Genomic DNA, 21,545 nt, shown 5'->3' on the forward strand with positions numbered 1-21,545 from the left:
TATATAAATCATTTTAATTATGAGAGAATTTAGAGCATAATATGAATATCATATCATTAAATCTCCTTCATAATTTTTTAAGCAAAAGATATCGGGTAAGTTATCGCTCGTTATAGTTATTAACATTTACAGATTACTTTTCATATCATACAAATTAGTTATTAACATAAAATCACGTGCATTAATAACAAGCAATTAGTCTGTCCAAGAATATTGGAATATTTTGTATTAAAATAACCTGTATATGTGCATGTGTGTGGAGATACTTTATGGATAGATCTAACAGATAAGTTTTTAATAGAATATGAGTTGATGCCTTTCGCAGATTCAAGTCCAGCATTTAATCTGGAAATTATAATTTACTGTTACGTATATATTTTTAAATATTTAAAACGATTTATAGGGCTGTATTTTGCGTAAAATTGCATTATACTAGTTTAATTATCATGATAAATTATAAAATTATAAATATGCTGTAAAAATAACAATATTCACAAAAAATTGAACAATTAATATAAATAATTATTAATTTCGATGATAAAACCTAAATAAGCACTATAATTACTTACTATACTTAATCTTATATTTCATCAAGTACTTGTATTTTATCCAGCATTAAATGCATTACTCGAACGTTGATTTTACGTTATGCTTTATAATTATTTTATTTGATCCTAAAATAGACAGATAGTTTGCCTTCAGAGGAATATATAGAAGCGAGTTTGATCACATTTTTAATTTGATTTTTATCTTCTCCTGAAATCTTTTAGCTTTTTCTTCAGAGTTTACTCATCCGAAAGAAGGGACAAGAGGTAGTTTTTGAAATAATAATTCTATAGCATTCTCTCTATAGCATTGCTACAATGTACACACACACACACATGCATATACACAAAATAAGGTTTAGTTCATGACAATAAAAGTATCTCAAGTATTCGTAGTCGATGACTCTGTCGTGGTAGCGACGACGCTGTAACAATGGTAACCGGTTTCTCGCACTGTTCGCTCCCTTTTTTCGATTTGCTGCTAACATGCAAGTCATCGATGGCAAAGATATATATGAATAGCCTTTGATCGGACTAAAATAAAATAAAAATGGATTATGCAAGTGAATTATTTAAACGTTTTTTTTATCTGTCGTATAATAGTAACCGTCATCATCATCATCATCATCGGGCACCCTACGAATGAGATGGGATAAAGTGCTGGGCGAGAATAGAAGCAGAAGTAAAACTGAAAAAGATCTTGTGCAGCACGAAGCACATGAGCTCTATGATATTAATGCTTATTCAGTACGAGCGAATGAATAATGGGCTGCTAGTGAAATACGTCGAGACATAAATATTGTATCTGGAGCGCTATATATTACCTGTATCGAATATATTATCCGGCGTGTTCTCTGTTCTCTGCTCCGCTAGCTCCTATCTGATTGAGATTGTTGCCATGGGAATGGTTGGACTTGCTCATTTGTTTGCGTCGTGGCGGCCATTTTCTGGTCACTATCACCGAGTCAATTGTGTTTGTTACGTGAGTGAGCCTCTCTCCTTGTCCTTGTTCGTCCCTTCGATCGACACATAGATTTCTCTTTTGTGCATAAAGTACGAATTCATCTTTTTGTTTTTTTTCCTTCCTGCGAGCGACGCTTACTCCTCTATCTCCATTCCGCTTCCGAAATTATACTTCACCAATAACGCGACAGAGAGAGAGAGAGAGGGGGGGGGGGAGGTGGAAGGGAAGGGAGGGAATTTCTTATCGATTTATCTTTGAATTACACGGGACAAAAAGAAGAAATAAAAGGAATATTATTTTGTAAAAAAGATATCCTTGTAATATATCATATTTCGATATTCGTTATGGAAGAAGAATACGCGATTGCTTTGTGTGACATTATTGTACTCGTTGATTGATCTATTTACGACTCGTTCGCGCAATCCATGGAATATTTTAAACTAAATTACGAGCTTGTACATTCGAGGATTTTTTTTATATCGTATATCGTAAAAGGAGATCGATTCGTGATTGAAATAGAACAGTTATATAGAAATTGAACGGAAGAAGAAATTGTATGTTATCTAGAAATTGGACGTTAAGAAGGTAACAATGAAAGCGCACGATCGAAACGTATAACATAAATCAACATATATATTATATATCGCAATTTCAATATCGCATAATCTAATTATCGTTTTTTCGAAATTGCAATTTAATATCAGTCTTCCTTCACGAATAACGAAGTTACTTTCGATTAGTCGCCCTAATGTCAAACTTGACCAGCCTAATATCAACTTCCATGATCGATAACAGTTAAGATATTCTTACTTTTGCAAAAAATATTTTGCGCAAACCCACTATTCTGCTTTTTTCCATTTATTTATCTGCTTCTGTCGGCCTTACATACCGATTCCTCCCATCTTCGCATATTCTCTAGCACGACGAAACGTAATCATTTGCAATCCCGCGTAGAACCGCTTTGAAACTTCCTCGAAGGAATTTATTAAACTTTGACTAAGTCGCTTTACAAAGTTTCACCGTCGGGGGAAGTCGGCGGGGCCGAGGCCGAGACCGGGACTTGGGTAGGGTGAGAGTGGAGGGGTAGCCGATCGAGCTGCGACGAGAGGAAGCGGTATGTGCGGGGGTGTCGAGGTAGAGAAGAAACCGACGATGAGAGCATAGGCAAGGAACGATAGTGATGGGATGAAGGGAGAGAGAGAGAAAACGCGGGAAAAGATGGAGGTGCTGGTGGAAGTGGAGATGGAGAAGAAAGAGGGGTAGGAGAAGTGGAAGTGAAAGAGGAGGAGGAGGAGAAGGAGGAGGAGGAGGAGGAGGAGGAGGAGAAGGAGGATGAGAGAAGTTACTTTCCCGGAGAAATAAAAGTTAATAGAGTTCTCTACCTCCTCGTATTCCACCTCTTTCACTGCTTCACCATCGTACAACTTTCACGAAAGTTATTATATCTTAATTTACTATTGGGCATTATCTGGAATTTCTCCGACGTTTCCGTTTTAATGCGCCGCAGGATATAAGCAGAAAGTATATCGTTCTTTCGTATGATTGAGAGAAACAAAAGTACTTTTATCATGCTGCTTTATTGTACTATGAGTATATGAAAAATGGAAGAGTAGGGATAAGAAAAAGAGGGTATAAAAAAGTCAAGGTATCTGTTATATACTCAAATTAAGAGAATACTTCGTACAAATCTCAAGAAACATTAATATTACACCGTGCAAGATTACAAATGGGAACACTTGGAAATCGATATTGCATTCGGCAATATCGAATCTTATGTTTTATAAAATCGGAAGTACCGGTCCTATGCACACACATTGATTTTAAAGAATATTGTGAAAAGAGTACTTTACGATATTTATATAATCAAATTTCGTTTGTAATTTTACTTCCCTAAATTATTTTTATCCCCATTTATATAAATAGTCTGCGAAAAATTAAATTTAATAATGTAAAAACGTAAGAGAATAATGCTTAGACAGTAAAAATTCGAGACATCTGAAAGTTACACTGTTTGAATGCATCTTCAGACATTTGCTAGATATTTTCTGCAAAAATGAAACATTTCGTAGGAAAGCATTCATCCGCTTGGTATTTTTCAATAAGTTTCTTTGACCGTAATATAGCAAGCTTCGATCGTCAAAAACAATTGCATCAACTTTAGAATAATATATATAGACGGAATCTTATATAAGAGAAACTAAAAAGGAGCGATAAGGGAAGACTACAGGCACTTTGATCTATTTGTTTGACTCAGCATCATTCGACTCAGTTATTTGTTTTTCTGCATGTGGAGATGCACATGTTATAATTTGACACACACTTATCCTAAAAAACAAATAGCTGTGAGTCATATGTTATCAAATCAAACCGGATGGATGAATAAGCTGTCTCTCTTTTCTGCTAATATCAACTCTCCTTGTCCTTAATTAATAGTATATTTTTTTTGTCGATAAAGAATATAATTGAATTTAATCATAAAACTCGATATTATTATGAAACGTAAGCCAAATATAATTTTAATTTTAAAAATCAAAAATAGATTTTAATTAAACTTGAATTTTTTCAGAGTAGCGATGCAAGGGTAAGAGGTGATGCTTTTATCCTCATCTCGAATTTATTTTGCCACAAATGTACAGATAATGATTTATATTTTATATATAATTTATATAAAATAACAAATATGATAACAAAAAAATCCTTTTTTTTTATTACTTATTGTTTTTGTGAATAATGTATATGATATAATTATATATACTATGAGAGAGTCTAACGATTATATTCTATGATATTTTACAATTCTCGTTAGCCATATACCCTTAGCAAAATACGCGACAAATGAGCAATAGATTTTATCAGAAATTGCTAACGAATTAATCTCAATTATGTCCGCATTAAGTTTGTGATCTGTCGGTAGAGTTTGCTCGTGGGATCTAACAATAGATTGGCAGAAATCGATCGCAGGATTTGTGCAATCTGACAGCAGATTGACAACAAAACTAAGTAAGATCTGCACTCTAATCGTTTAAATAAAATAAATACCTAACGCAAATTTTATAAATATATTTATAAAAAAATTTAATATTTGATTCGATTTCATAAACAGAGTTATATTAATGTTATATAAGTGTAATAAAAGTGAATATTACATAAGTAGTATATCGATACTACTTATTTGATATTTTTCATTGTTTTAGTTTTTATTTAAAATGTATGTTCATTATTACATTATCAAAGTTATTGAGTTCTCTAAATATATTGGAGCGAGTTAAGAGTGAAAAAATGATGCAATTCGTGAAAAGGATACATATATGCTGGATGGACCACTATTTTTGTCAGGGATTCACTGATTGATCTTTTTTGGCACTAATAATATCTTTTATGATACTATAATAATATCAATCAATCAGCAAATCCCTGACAAAGATAGCAAGCCAGCATGTATGTATCCTTTTCTACAATATGAGTAACCGATTGTAAATTTTTTCTCATAAAATAATATGTATTGTAACATATATCGTAATTCCACATAGCAAACGATTAGTACAACTTAATTAAATAAGTGATAAAATAAATTATAGAAATAATTAAAATTTTTTAAATCTCGAGATATAATTTATATAAGAATTAAATTCCTACTTTGTGCTTCAAAAGACAGTGCGAATAATTATCTATTTTTATGCGGTTTTAATCATTTTAATATCCTAAAATTTCTGTTGGATTTATATCAAATATACTCAGATATTAAACTGATAGAAAAAGTTATTATAACAATTTATATCAGGGAAAACTTGGCAAAATTTACGCAGATTTGGCTGAGTTTTTAATTTAAATCATTTTAAGTATAAGAGGGCGCCATTTAATTTCAGGTGCATATTACTCAAGAATGAACCCCTAATATAACGTATATCACGATTAAAATAATCCTTCTTAAGTTTCTAAAGAATTATATATTTTTTAGTGAATTATATAATTTATATAAATAATGCTGAATATATATGTATATATATATATATATATATATATATATATATATATATATATATATTTATTTATTTATTTAGTGTTATTTATATAAATTACATAATTCACTACAAAATCGTGAAAAAATGTCTTAAAGTTCAAGAACTTAATTTAGCTTATAAACAATACATGCATGAACTAAGGTTTTTAATAGGTAAATTAAATAAATAGATCAAATTCTTATATGAGTTCTGATAAAATATAATATTAATATTCTGATAACATATAATATTAATAATTGCTAAAAAAATAGAAATATATTGATTAGTAACTATATTATATTATTTTAATTATCTCTTTTCAATTATATTTTAAAAATATCGATAAATCAATATTTTTGAAGTTGTACGCACAATAAGAAATCATAGAAATATATGTTCATTTTGATTTTAAAAGATATTAAAGAGTTAAACTTTAAATAATAATTTTATTAAATAATGTTTGCTAACTTTTTAGTTATACTGAGATAATATTCATATATACATGTACTTTTACTTATCTTACGCGCGTAATTGTACATAGTTGACCGTAGTATGTATATACTATACATAAGTCCACAGACAAGATACGTATATAAATATCTGGGTTACGAAGCAAGTTACTATGTTCTAATTTAGCTTGGTAACTTTTGATTCTTATGCAGAATTTCATCATAAAAATTTATTTTCTCGAAGAAACAATTTATATATATATATATATATATATATATATATATATATATATATATATTACGTAAAGTATTTAGATTATTTATAATATTCACAACAATATATACAAGTATTTAGATTATTTGTAATATTCACACAATAATATTTACAGCAATATGTACTAATACGCATTTTATGTGCAAATATTATAATAATGATGTTTCAGGATTAAACTTAATTAACTTAAGACATGCATTTAGGATCTCAAAATAAATTAAAAAGTTCCCTTGAGATGCTTTAAAGGATATTGACACATCTAAACATTCTGAATATAATATTATATAATTATTGTAACAAGTTAAATACATTAATAGTATGTTTTAAATATTTTATTATTAGAAAACACATGAAAATTTGAACATAATTATAAATTTTGTTTAAAATGATGGTCTTGAATATGAAAACAGGTTTTGCCATTAATACCATGAGAGAAAAATAAACCTGTCAAACATGTTTAACTTTCTTCTGTAGAGGATATAAAAATATTGTTTGAAAATATGAAAAAACATATTCTGAATGCATGTACAGATAATATAAATGCAAACATAATGGGGAAAAAGTAAAAGAATCATTTATTTATCGCATTCAAAAATGCATTGCTGCAAATGGTGAATATTTCGAACATGTTTTATCATTACTGCCCATTTGTATTTAACATTGTAACATTATAAAAATCGTTTATTTATGCTCGATGTTTTCTCATTAAAGAATGAAATTTTTCATATTTGCGTATTCTCTACTTGAAAATGGACTTTTAGCTCGGATATAATATAGTGTATAGTATCAATATATTTACTCAATATATATAGTATCATATATAAAGTAAAATAATCATATAGTACGAATATATTTACTCAAAGGTGTTAGAAGATTATATAAAAAAAAACATAGTTTCATTTAAAAATATAATGTGGACTTTAAAATTTTCATTAAAAAATTAATTTAAATAAACATTTTTTCCGGATTATTATATGCTCCATAAAACCATATAAATCTATATAATTTTGAAAAAATAAATAAATCTGCAAAATATCTAATCAAATGTTTGAGTTAAGAGAGAATCATCCTATTATAAACACTAAAAATAAACATTACTATAATTATATTTCTGTGTATAAATTTATATACATAATGTGTGGTAAATTGGTTATATTACCATATATAATATTTTGTATCATGTGTAATAACTTTTTTGCTAACATATACATCGTAATACTATCGCAAGTAGGTCATCGAAAATGAATTCCGGTAAAAGACATGTAAAATATACTTGAAACATTCTACGGGTGATTTACGTTACAATTCCGTATTTATTCCATAAATTAATTAGGAAAAAGATTTACGAAATATCAAATAAAGTTTGATTTCAAATAAAGTTTTTGCAAAAATAATATTAAAATAATATTAAAATAAAATTTTTGAATTAATTCTATCATGTGTTTTATCGAATAAACTCATTGCATACTGATTCAATCAATCAATGTGCAATTTACTATAATCATTAAAATATAATAAATCATAAATTGTGTCCAAAAAAATTTAATTTAAGTCAGTATCTCTTCCATTAAAAAGTACGTCGTAAAATCCGAGATAATTATTTACATTAGTTTATACTCCGCCAATGACCTTCATCATGATGTATGATGTCAAAACCCCAGATAGCAAAATGTCAGCAGCATGTCGGCATATATATGACAGTAGATTTAATTATTCGATAGGCGAATATATAAGAATAATTTCTTTTATTAGTACAATAAATTTTTATTTTTATTTGTTTGCATATAATCAATGGAGATTAGTTTGCCCGTTAATCTATCAGAGTTTGTCGATGAATATTTCACAATTTATTTGAAGGAAAAGAAAATTAATATGATTTTTATTTATTTAATGAAAATCAACAGCGCATTAAGAGCTGCAATACATTTATACAAAGAAAGATTTATTGATCGTCATTGCATGTGTCCATCGCTTTCTGTGTGTATGCAACTATAATTCATACGTACATATATACATGTATATAAATATGAATATAGATTCTAATATTTTAATTATATTTAATTCAGCTAATTAATGGTGTTTTTTAACTATCTTTATAAATAGTGTGTACACTCACAGTTTAAATTTAGATAAAATGTTACAATTTTTTATAATAATGAAATACAATAGTTAAACAAATTATAAATATTATATATTGTGTTTTTATATACTAAATAAATAAACTATGAAATATTTTTAATGCCAAATAATTTATCCAGTAAGCAAAATGCATGTAATAACGTCAATAGATTAACAACAAATTTACTTAAAAAATTGCTAGCGAATTACGAACACACACACAATGTCGCTTATTCATATTTTAATGTTTCAAGGCTTGATCTATCTCAATCAGTGATCTATCTATTGGAAAATTACAATAAAGCAAAAATAACATTAACGTAATGAAAATACATATTGATGTAAAAGATAGCATTAGAGCCAGGTTCGTATCTCGTTCCATTCCTCGCAATCCACGTTACTTCGTATACCATGCGCGTTTTCATTATGATCGTAAAGTGAAAGTAGTCAAACCAGATTATTTCAAACAGTAAACGGAATATAAAATATACGATAGATTCGAACAATGAGAACTTGGCCTTTTATGCCTTGATAGTTATTCATTGTATTTGTTTTATATGGCTCTATTTATGTGAAGCTTATTTGAATTTGCGAGGAGATGAAATAAATTGGAATTCTCTGTAATTGTTGTAACAATATCACCGAATAATATCACAATATTCGACAACGTACGATGCTACGCATTTAATAACTTTTTTTTATTCATCCTTTCCAGCTCTAATGTTTTATCCTTCTCGGTTACCTTTCTTTGCATCTGATTTATCGTTATAAGTTATAATATTTGCGTCACTATTGTATGGTAATACGTATAGTAAAAAATATGTTAATGGTTGCCATAAAGGAGATATATAGCATATATATATGTATGTATGTGTGCGCATGTGTGTGTGAGTATATCTCATATATTCCGCGCCATATACCCAGTGACTATATAAACTGTGCAATATATATCACCCGTACTTCCCCTCTTTCCGCTATTCTATGTCCCGAAAAACACTTAATGGTCTTGCGGCAAGTTTTAATGCGATATACGGGATATTTCCATGTATCATGGCTAGTTCGTTTTTGTTCAACCACCTTACGAAAATCGCAATGATATAAATGTAAATCATACATGTAACTGTGCATTTAACTTGTAACAAAAGTGATAATATCAATTTGTATGATATCAATATTATAATTCAAGAACTTTAAAAAAATTACTATATTAAATTGAATTAATTAGTACATTAATTTTCTCAATTGAATAACTTATAATAAATAAATATATGTAAATTATATTATATGTAAAATCTCTCTCATTCTCTCTCTTTCTTTCTCTTTATTTCTAGTTGTATAATGCTGCATTATTTCTTGAATGAGTTTTCTGCGATTTTGTTTCACTATTCTTGTTAATCAATTATGATTTTATAATATATATATATATGAATGTCTTCTAATAATGATAATGATGATGTGATGATCATGATAATTCTATTATGCCGAACTGGAGCTAATACGTTTGAAGACAAAATGTGCGTTGTACGGATAGAAAAAGTTGTATTAGCAACATAATTACATTGCATGTTCTTCTTCAAAAATTTTGAATCTCATAAATTTATTTATATGGCTAATACAAATATTCATCTTTCTTAAATTAGCAGATTAAAGTTCGCGACTGAGAAATTTATCGTGATTTGTCAAGCTAAAGTATTTAATATTCTTGTCTACCATAATTACATAATGAGTAGAGGTCTTTGACACTTTATACACAGAGAATCTGCACAGAGTCGGAATCACTCATGCACTATTCATCACCATAACACGATTCTGTGCTTAGATACGTATAAGATACACGAAACTCTGAGACTGCCTTATGTAAGAGATACAGAATTCCCTGTCGTAAACGAAGAATGCCGAATCTTTTAAAATCATTTGTTCTTAACTACCAGACAAATTTTAACCAACAAGGCTGACTTTGTTCTCTTATAAGGAGACCGTCTCAACCTGGGAATTGAAATACCCAGAACTAATCTAAATATCCAGAAACGGGATTCTGAGTTTTTCGTACATGGCAAAAATGAATCATCTCGCCATTTCATATCACCACATTTTCTCTCGTACTCGCTTACATATTCTTGTGACACCTATATTATATTAATATAATTGTATTTACCAAGTGTGTGTTTTATCTTTATTGTCTTTTTGCCATATCATGGCAGTAAATTATGCTTGATTTCTGTTGCGTTTCTAATTTCCAGTGTTGATAAGATATTGTGTTTTATCCTTATCACATCACATTACATTGTAACAGCCATGTTTGGTTTCTGCCGTATTTTTGCTGTCAGATTTTGCTCGATATTTGCTGTCACGACATAACAATAGCATTGTAATCAAATAAGAAAGATTCAGCCTGAGGTATTTATTTATTTATATTAACTAGTTTTAGGTAAAATTTGCATATTAATAAACATCCACTTGCATAATCGTTAATAATTTTGCAATCTATAAAAGTATTAAAAATGTTACATGTGATATATGGATGCCACAGCAGTTTTCACGATTCTTATCATTGTTGTGATTGCTCATATTTGCAGAATTATTATTATTAGAATGTGATTTGCAAGTGAGGAAGCATAAGTAAACGATTATTAATCTGCTAATACAGATTCGAACGCGTGAATTTGATTTAAGATTATGGCGGTTCCAGCTTTAGATTAACAAGATAGTATGTAAATATTGATTCTATATACCTATAAAGTGCGATTTCGTATAAACGATACAGAGAACGTTTTGTGTAAATTGCTAATTTTGACCACATCTTAGATTTTATTTAATAAAAGTCCAGTTGTAATTTTAGATTTACTATCTCCTTAAGGGGTTAGTCATTGTGTGGTGCTCGAACGATTCAAGATATGGCAAGAAACAAATAATATGACTCGTCGACGCGGATTCATTCCTTCAAAGATCGGATCCAATCTTTTCGGATATTAATTGTACTATATCATATTCCGCGCTATTTCTCAATCTCACCTGACCACCAATAGTAGCACCGTGTAACATTAATGGAAACTCTGGTATTCAACTCCTACTGCTGCCATCCCCTTCCGTTGTACCCGCTGTTTCTCATTTCCCCACCTTTTCTTCTCTCCCTACCTCGTTCCTACCATAACTTCAACAATTCCAATAGTCGTTAATCTGTCGGAAACTTTCGGAAAACTTGCCGTTATTGCAGGTAGATGGGCGGGACCGCGTACGAATTGGATGAGAGAAGAAGAGAGAGTGGGAGATGAGAGAAAGGTAGAGGAGAAGAAGAGGCGCAGTGGGGAATTGGAGTCTGACTGTGTAAGGAAGAGGATGGTTCAGGAGGGTGGTTCCGGGTGCTACCCCCCTCCTCCCCCCCCAGATGGGTGTTATAGGGGTGCAGGATGGTAAGTTAAATAAACTTGTTTAGTTTCGCGGAAAGTTCTGCGCGGCCATTGTATTCGACTGCCGTGCTACCGAGTTTGCTGCGAAAGTTTCGGATAGGAACGAACTCACTTCCCCATTACGCTTTATTTGCTTGTTTTGCTGGTCCGCTGCATCGCTCCATACCTAGCCAAGCCGAGTCACGCCGTCGAGTTATCCTTATGACATTAGATATGTACGAATCAATCTTAATTGTATGAATCAAGTTCGCGAATTTTCAAAAAATTTTTCACGAATTTCCTCTGTTCGCAAACAGAGCCAAGTCTTATCCAAAAGATGGCACAAAGATGATATATTTTTTAGAAAGATGTTCTTCAGTGAAAGAGAGAGCATATAGTCGACGAAAACATAGAGTTGACTAACACACGTCATATGTCCTATTAAAAATCATCCTATAGTTTTGAATCATATGACACTTAAAAAATGACTGTGGGTATCTTTTATTTATCTTTAAAATTTTTTAAACATTTTTTCATTGTCTTAATTATATTAATCAAATATATTAAGAGGCTCGAACTCGATAAACGCCGTTTTATATATATAATATTATATAAGTAAAAATATTATAAAATATTATATAAATTATATAAGTATAAAAATGAATATTATAAATAATATTGCATAAGACGGTAAGCTATAATTTCCCACTTATGTAATATAATATATATTGTATTTATATATTACAGTTACATACATCCCACGTAGGATAAAAATATTTGACCCAACATAATTAAAAAATAATTTAAATAATTTAAGTCATAAAATCCAAAATTTGTTTTTTTTATATATAAAAATTGTACCCTATATCTTTAATAATAATAAACGAATGATTTTCATTCATTCGGATATTTATTTGACCAATTTCTGAACAATCATTCAATATAAAAAATTGATAAAACTGCTAAAAATAATTATTACACTTTTAATCTTACTAGTCATTCTTTATCAATTTCTATGCAGTTTTCATGACGAGATAGATAGCGCGTTGTATAGTAATAAGAGAACGAGCTAGCGATTGAATATTTTTTTAATAATATTTCTGAAATATTGCTGTTACATTTCTCATAAAATATTACAGTTACATGTTTCCACAATGTCTCTGGAATATTATGTTGCAATTTGCAAGATTGTAACACTGTTGCAATGTAATTACAATGTTCTATATGTTGTATGAGAGCATTCCATTAAATAAATTGATGTAAGCTTCATATTTTTTCTCTGTTTCTTTTTTATTTGTTGATTTTGTTAACTAAATTCGCAGTTGCGAAACAAGTTAAACATTGTTATTGCTAACTTACAATTTAAATATCTTCTTAGATTGAATGTCAACGATATGCCTTGACTTTGCAGTAGATTTCAGTCGTCTTCATTAAGCTTAAATTCTGGCAGCACAACTTTATCAATATAATACAATAATGAAAATGCAGCAAAATCGAATATTGTTTGCTATTAAATTATCATTGTGGTACAGATATATAGCAAATATTAAGAAAATTTACTATATCGAACACTAATGACAAAAATGCAGCAGAAATCAAAAACTATCGTCACGTTGTGAAAGCAGAAACATGGCAAAAATGCAGTACAACTTATTATATCAAGTACGACGAGCAGAAACGCAGCAGAAATCAAGCACAGCCTGCTGTCATATGGCGACAAAAGGAGGCATAAGATCCGATAATTTAATATACATATATTAACTTCAATATACATATAATGCATGCATTCATACAACATGCATACACATAATTTACACGATTTCCTGCATTCTGATGCCATAATTTATTTAACACAACTTTAAAGAAAAATGAAAAGCTTTTAATAAATAAAATTGCAATTATATTATTGATAAAAACGAAAAATCGTGTAATATATAAAATAGATAGAAAAGTAAAACGTGTGTGTGTGTGTGTGTGTGTGTGTTTCATAAATTTCTTAATTACTTTTCAAAAGAAGTATACACATTACTTTATTTCAAACTTATTCTACTTTCTCACTTAATCTACTTTCAAAGTGTAATTTGATATAAGAACTGAAAGAAGAATGATTAATTGTTAAGAAATTATTTTTTCAAAGAAAAAAGAAAATTGAAAAAAAGTGCATCTGTTCAAGAAATTAATTATAAAAGAATATTATTTCTAATATTTTATTGATTAAATTTTTTATTGATTAAATTTTTATTATATATTTTTTTTAACAAAAGTAAATTAGAAAATTGTGTCAGTTGGGAATAAATATTAAAGGATTTAATTTTTTTATTATTATATTTTAATATTAAAATTAGTTTATTAAATAAAATAATTATGTATTTTACTTAATATTAATAAATGTGAAATGCAAATAAAGTAATTAAAAATAATTAAATTTAAATGCAAGGAAACTTGGTGCTATGTAGAATTGTATATTTAAATTTGTACTTTAATTTGCATATTAATGTTTTAATTGAAGGGGTACATATTAATAATTTTTTATCAAAATCTCAGTCAAACGTTATTATTTATGCTCGTTATTAAAAGTACCAAGTGCATTAAATTTAATTGGATCTGTTATCCAATATATCAAATTATCGGTTATCCAATATATCATATTGATATTGTCAGAATACTAAGAATATGTTAAAAACTATTCAAGTTAAAATTAAAACTCTTTAAAATAAGAACGAATAGTATCAAAACTGGTTAATTAGCGGAAGCCTAAGCAAAGATGCAAAGAGAAAGTACGACACAGAAGAAAGAAGACGATGCAACGTGATTGTTCGTGCTGCAGGTGGTAGATGCTGCGGTGGTAAAGTGACCTTGGCAGTCAGGAATCCGGTCTGACAACATGGATCGACACAAACCACTGGCGTAAGAATTCCCTCGTCCATCCGTCTATGCGTCTTCTATCCGTTTATTCATTCGCGATGGGACTACCTCACGATTGATATGTTGGATAAATATTTCAAACTATATATTATAGTATATATAACTATAAATAAGTAAACTATAATATTTTATAATTATATAATTATAATAAGCAGAGTTCTATTTTTAAGTTTTTTTTTAATTACATGAATAAAAAGGTATATATAATTAAAAAAATAAGCAAACTATAATATGTTATAATTATATAATTATAATAAGCAACGTTCTATTTTTAAGTTTTTTTTAATTACGTGAATAAAAAGGTTTTTTTTAAGTACGTGAATAAAAAGAATTTCACTAAGTCTTTTAAATACAATAAATTTTAAATACAATGTATTATATATATATATATATATATATATATATATACATATATATTATATGATTCTGCAAGAATGTAAGATATTTATACGCATGAAATATTACGCGAAAGATATCTATTAATACTTAGAATATCGATTTAGTGTTAATTCATATTTTACTGCCAAATGTCGATAAATTGTCACATGTTTTATTACTGCACAATTATAAACTATTGTTGCATTAATTAAGAAGAAAAGTCACGATAATTCTATTATAAACTATTGTTGCATTAATTAAGAAGAGAATTCACGATAATTCTATTACGACATCGTAATATACACGCAACGAGGTCACATGTAACTTTGCACGCTATAGACCGACTAGTTCCCTTTCGCTCTCGTTATTTATCATCCAGTTTTTAAACGTGCTACGACGTGCTTACCGAAATTTCCAACATAGGCTTACGTGACTATAGTTATGTATACACAACCTGGACGAAAGAAAACGAATAAAGCACGCGCCCAACCTGTGTAAGTTGAATGGCCTTAAGATCTCAGGTGCATGCACCAGGTGTTTGTCGAGTAAATGTGCGAACGAACGATATGAATCAAACCAATATCAAAGAGTAGAGAAAAATATGTGTGTATGTGTGTGTGCGTAGGTGAATGAAGAGAGAGAAAAAGAATGAGAATGAGAATTTAATTTAAAAAAAAAAATTAAATCGACTGCAAAAATTGATTGCATTATAGAAAATAAAAATTTAAATTAGAGTTAGAGAAAAATGGAAAAAAATATTCCATTCCTTTCGATGACATCATACGCTGAGCTTAACGAGAATTTGTGTCTGGAGAATACTCGATTATTGTTTAAATCATATATATAGGCATCACAGTTAAATTAAAAAAAAAATATATATATATATATATATATATATATTGATTACTTTTTAGCAAATATAAATTTTGATTTAATCGAATTTGTGCTCCCTATCATCACATATAAGGGAATGCTATAAATGTACGATAATATATATCGCAATAATATTGACATATATCATCATCATCAAGCAGTGATTTATTCACGAGAATTTAGAACTTAACATTGATTGATTTGTCACAATTATTAAATATTTTTAATCGCAAGACATATATATAAAAGAGAACGAAAGAAAGAGAGATATCATAAACTTTTGTATTTAAAAGTGGAATCAAATTTAAAAATGGACCGAATTGCTTTTAATAATTCATATCGATGTTGTTTTAGAGCAGTTGATTAAATAGGCAATTCTTCGAGACACACTAGTGAATATGGAAATCGGATTAGCGAACAAAGGATCTTTTCAATTGATCAGTGAAAAGACAGAATATAAGACGAAGGACTAAATCACTGATCAAAATTGTATAGAACAATGCATAATAATATTTAATTAAGGAGCATTATTGTGGAATATATTTTACGTAATATTCCATAATACCTATTGTAGTAATGTTTAACGAAAATAAAATAAATACCTGCATTTGCATATCTTATTCACTTCGATATTATCGAACTTGAATCAACATTGATACAGTTCTAAAAAAAATTATTATTTTTTGTATTTTTTTCTTTTAAAGCAAAACCTGATAAATAAATTGCAGAAGAAAATTATGTACAACAATGTCTAATAACAACGAATCACGGAATATTGCTACAGAATTTTTCATATAATATTCCGTATAATGCCAAAGCAATATGCTATAATATCCACTAATGCTTAAACGATGTCTAATAATACCTCCTCTTCACAAATAATGTCTACAGAAAGTAAAACAATGTCTTATAATACTTAGTAGTAGAACATTGAATCTGTACTGCAATGCCCTCAGCGGTTTATACGAGAGAACCATAAAAATCACATAAAAAAGGAATCGTTGCGTTGCATTGTGTCAACGATATCGTAAGTAAAAAAATATTGAATAAATTTTAAACAAACATAAACCTATTATTAGTGAATTTTATCGGAGTCTACGATCGAACTTTATCACATAAATTTGTTCTAATAATACGAAAAGAGAATTTATTACACCTACTAATGTAAATCAAGAATATTATAACACACATAAAGCGAGTGCGAAATTCAAATGCAATTTGAAATTAATCATCATATAAAATCAACTTTATAGATTTTTTAATCGATAATAGATAAATGTAAATGACATTTCACGCATTATGAAAAATCAATTCCAAAATATCGATTAACAATCGTAAAATCTAATCAAGAAAATAATACTTTTTTGAAGAAACTCTGATAAACAACCTAGACAGCGCATATCCCTAAAAAATGTACAAAACGATTTAAAGATATCTTATCGGACATTTTATCAGATATTTTATTAGACATCTTTAGATATCTTTAAGATATTTTTTGCCATTTATATACTATTTGAGAAGTATCTCGACTCTAGAATATTTACCGATTGCTTTAAGAAACTATGCCATGAAGAGTAACTGATATCTAAGAATGATACGTAAAAAGACATATGAGGCGAAATTTTTAGATTGAAAAAAAATAACGAAGAAAATGCTGATACTTAGCTAATACCTTATTGTCTTGATTATTTTTTATAGTAAAAAAAATCTTGATAACTTATAAAAATGTAATTTATTTATCCTTTAATTTTAACTATGTTAAAAGCATATTAATCATATCAAAAAATAATTATGTTTTATATCAAAAGTTTATGTGCAACAAACATAAATAAAATAAGCTATATTGTATATATAATCTCTGAAGAACATAGATAACATAAGTAAAGCTAACATTCCCTTATATTATATTTGCAATGTTTTACTACAAGAGAGAAAACACTTATTATAGTGTTTTCTTTTATCCATTCTTGTACATACATAGTTATTTTATTCAAGAGACCATATATTAGAAGCTTTCTAGCAAGAAAACACAGGTAAACACAATAACAATCCAATAGAAAATTTTTCTATTTAAAATTTTTTCTACTTAAACCAACCTGTGAAAGTGTGATATTCTGTTTATTATGTTTCTTGCTGAAAAGCTGCTATAATGTTTTTTACTATATTTCTGAATATGCATCTCTAATAATGATATACTAAAAATATATTTTTAATGGCATTTAAAATACATGATCTTTTTTGAAAAGTAATACGATTTTTTAAACAACCTTTCTTTACTCGAAATATGTTATTACTTATTATTTAGAACCTATTTTAATAATCATGCTGTTTTTTTCAAAAGATTGCTTAATTATGTATGCGCGATCTGTATCTGTTCGACAATTGATGCTCGAATGCGATTTCGACACGTGATTTTCATCAACCGAGAACTAGTCGAGGAAATGAAAGTTGATAGACGGAACAGATATTCGAGGCAAAGATGATTTTAAATGAGCTGGAAGAAGGTTAGCGGTTGAACGGCAGCTGGGAAGCAGACCTAACCACCTCTGTTCATCACTTTGATCGTTCCTTAAACGTGGTTTACACGATGTTTTTTTTATTAGCTAGTATGTTAGTTTGCTAGTTAGATAGTTCCTCGTCGTCAATTTTTAATATTATAATATGAGCAATAAATTTGGTTCTTTATATATTTCAACAGTAATATATATTGTAGAACATTGGTACTAAAAACATGCGAGCAATAATTTTTTTTTACTTTGCTTTGCGTAAGTTACTTTCACTTTGTAAAAGTGAAAGAGAGACAGACGCGGCGCAGCGACATTAATTTAATATATAGTGATATTTATTAAACAATGTGATTTTTTCAAAATGTTTTTATGTTATCTTAGAGTTACAACAAATCCTGGTGACTTGATTTTTTTTCTATTCGAGCATTCTATATATTTTTTCCATTATGGAGTTCCATTTTCACGAAGGATTGATTTAATGTTAATCCCTCTCCCCCACTACTTTGAATATAAATTCCTAATAAACGACTCGAGCAACAAAATCCAAATTGACACAGTAAATTAGCTCATAATTATTTAATAGATGTAATATTTTATTCGACGATGTTAAAGAAACCAATTTAATAGAAATCATAAAACGCGAATTACATCATTTATAACCTGCGGTTTTCGCTCAAGTTGCATAAATTACGCATGTAATTACTAAACTTTCATTAGATGACATCTCGTTAGTATAATACAATCTTATTTTCTAGTTATCCTGGTATTTTAAGTTAATATGTAATTCGTGAAACCATAATTTAATCTTTTTTTATTATTTTATACAAACAAATACAGAGAACGTTTACAATCATTCAGTAGATTTGAATTGATTAGTAATTAAACGGGATCATGATGAGATTTGCGGCAATATAGGCAACGCAAGGCAGAAGGGGAGTTTTCGCGGTCAACCGCGTGCCACTGACAGAATCATGAGCCACTTGTTGATCATCCGATGACCAACCGAGAACCGAGACTGCCGTTATTTCAGAAAGCCACTAATTGGTTGGTTGGTTTGTATCTTATTGTAATTTCAACACAATCAGCAAAAAATGTATTTTTATTTACATTCGAAAAATCAATTATTAGTCTGACATAGGCTGATTAAATTTATTATGTTTATATTTCGCACATTTAAAAAAAATGAAATATAGTCATCAACTGTTATATAATGTTTCTTGAGAAGTAGCTTTAAATAATAAAAACTCCTCTTTATTTCAATTTAAAATTCATCATCTTTTCTTAAAGTGAGCGTTCTTTAAAATCATCATTCTTTGAAAAAACAAAATAATGTAATTTTTATAAGAACCAAAAAAACAAGATAATATAATTTTTATAAAAATTACCCTATAAAAAATATTATTGTTTAAAAATAATATAAAATAAAATAAAATATATATAAATAATATATAAATAATATAAAATAATAAAATATATATAACTAACATCATATCAATAGTTTATGAGATATTTCATAATTTATTTTGATATGTTACAACAAGGTATGTATTTAATTTTGTAAAATATTTACTTTTTCTCTCTAAAGTATTTGCTAAATTTTTCATAAAATAATTATGTTATAAAATCAACTCATAATTTTATCTATATTAAGTGCAGCGCACACACATTATTTTTGTAATTACGTATCTTTTTTTAAAGGTGTTGTGTCTCTTGTGAAATACGAAAGGGAATATCAGAGATCGTATTGCCAACGAAGAAATTTAAGAGTTTCGGGCTCAAACGAATATTCAGTCTATATAAATTATAACTGCAATAAAATTTTGATCAATATATTTGTTGTGACTTAATTATTTTTGCACTATTTATTAGCATTTGCATAAGATCGATGTTTTGCTTAATTAATAGCAGATTCTGATTCGCGATAGCTCGACAGGCTGATCAATCAACTGTTTCGACTTCACTATCCGGGAAGGTGAAGTCCAGGTACAAACAAAAAAGTTCAAAGTCGAATTTTTTCGCTCACAAATTTTCGCAATTCTGAGCTCACTCAATCATTCGGTAAACGAGCATTTATTAAACGTGAAATAAAATTAATATATATTCTTCAGCTAAAATAATTAATTTGTATTATGCAAAAAATCAGTTTATTTTATAATTATGCATGTCGAACTTTAAACCTACAATTAATTAATGTGTAATAAAACAATCCAATGTCTATATGCTATTTAAAATCAATAAAAACATCCGAGTACTTATTATGTAAGCACAACATACACGCACACGCTTTATATTTAATGATTTCTCGATTAATCATAAATAATGTTTTAAATAATTTTATTTGTTTTTCAAATAATTTTATTTTACATATTAATACAGTTTTTAATCTACAATATCACGTGCATGTATGTGTATACATAAAATTAGCTGAAAAACTCGATTTAACTTAACTAAAAAATATTTTAGATAGTTTCTTAATTGTCAATTACCTAAGTAAATTAAAATAAACAAATATTATATACCCGGGTAATATTTGAAAAATTCGCGCATACTCGAGTATTCAGGCAATTTTGAAAAATACTTGGATATCCGAATATTTGGTTTATATTATCTGGATACGGAATAAAATAATTTTTTTTTAATCTGGATATTTCTCGGGCATTTGGATATTGACAGTAATTTATACGTGTGATAGCAACTTTTTAAACTTGATATTTTAATGTAATCGATACACGTCAGTTTGCGGCGGATATGAATCGATTTGTTACTAATTCATCACCATTCAAAGATCAATAAGCTCGTAGCCTCGACCGCCTTTCTTTCAATATTCTTTCATAAAATAATAAATCACGATAAATGTACTTTCCATTGTGCTCTTTCAAAAGTTTAAATTCGATAAATCTCAAACACAATGCAAAAAGCCATCGTGAGCGCAACGAAATTACATGGTTTTATTAAAGTTTACTAAATTAATTAATCAAATTTAATGAATTATTTAAATGCATAATATTTTAAACATTACAGTTACTTCCCTTACCCCAAAGAATTTATTAAATATATATTCAAGCTAGTATAAAATTCAAATGAAATTTTATTACATTATAATTTTAATAAACACTTCGACCATT

At 28.4% G+C, this 21,545-nt stretch overlaps 1 protein-coding gene and 2 long non-coding RNA genes across 6 annotated transcripts in view; 1 reads left to right on the plus strand and 2 right to left on the minus strand.

Moving 5' to 3' along the window:
* Positions 1 to 21,545, minus strand: part of LOC145961888 (TOX high mobility group box family member 4) — a 75,727-nt gene that overhangs the window by 46,896 nt on the left and 7,286 nt on the right. The window lies entirely within an intron of this gene.
* The window catches only part of LOC145961890 (uncharacterized), a 45,629-nt gene that overhangs the window by 14,150 nt on the left and 9,934 nt on the right, over positions 1 to 21,545 (plus strand). For all 3 annotated transcript variants that reach the window (XR_014435732.1, XR_014435734.1, XR_014435733.1), the window contains exon 2: positions 11,566 to 11,761. This is a non-coding gene — a long non-coding RNA (uncharacterized LOC145961890). The remainder of the gene's footprint in view (positions 1 to 11,565; positions 11,762 to 21,545) is intronic.
* Positions 651 to 2,720, minus strand: LOC145961891 (uncharacterized). Its single transcript, XR_014435736.1, has 3 exons — positions 2,399 to 2,720; positions 1,370 to 1,561; positions 651 to 1,079 (listed from the first exon to the last, which is right to left on the minus strand). It is a non-coding gene; the product is annotated as an uncharacterized LOC145961891 (long non-coding RNA).

This window comes from Camponotus vicinus, unplaced genomic scaffold (assembly GCF_025532165.1).
Source record: "Camponotus vicinus isolate PSW18456_S1 unplaced genomic scaffold, iyCamVici1.0 SCAF_11, whole genome shotgun sequence".
Classification (NCBI taxonomy): domain Eukaryota; kingdom Metazoa; phylum Arthropoda; class Insecta; order Hymenoptera; family Formicidae; genus Camponotus; species Camponotus vicinus.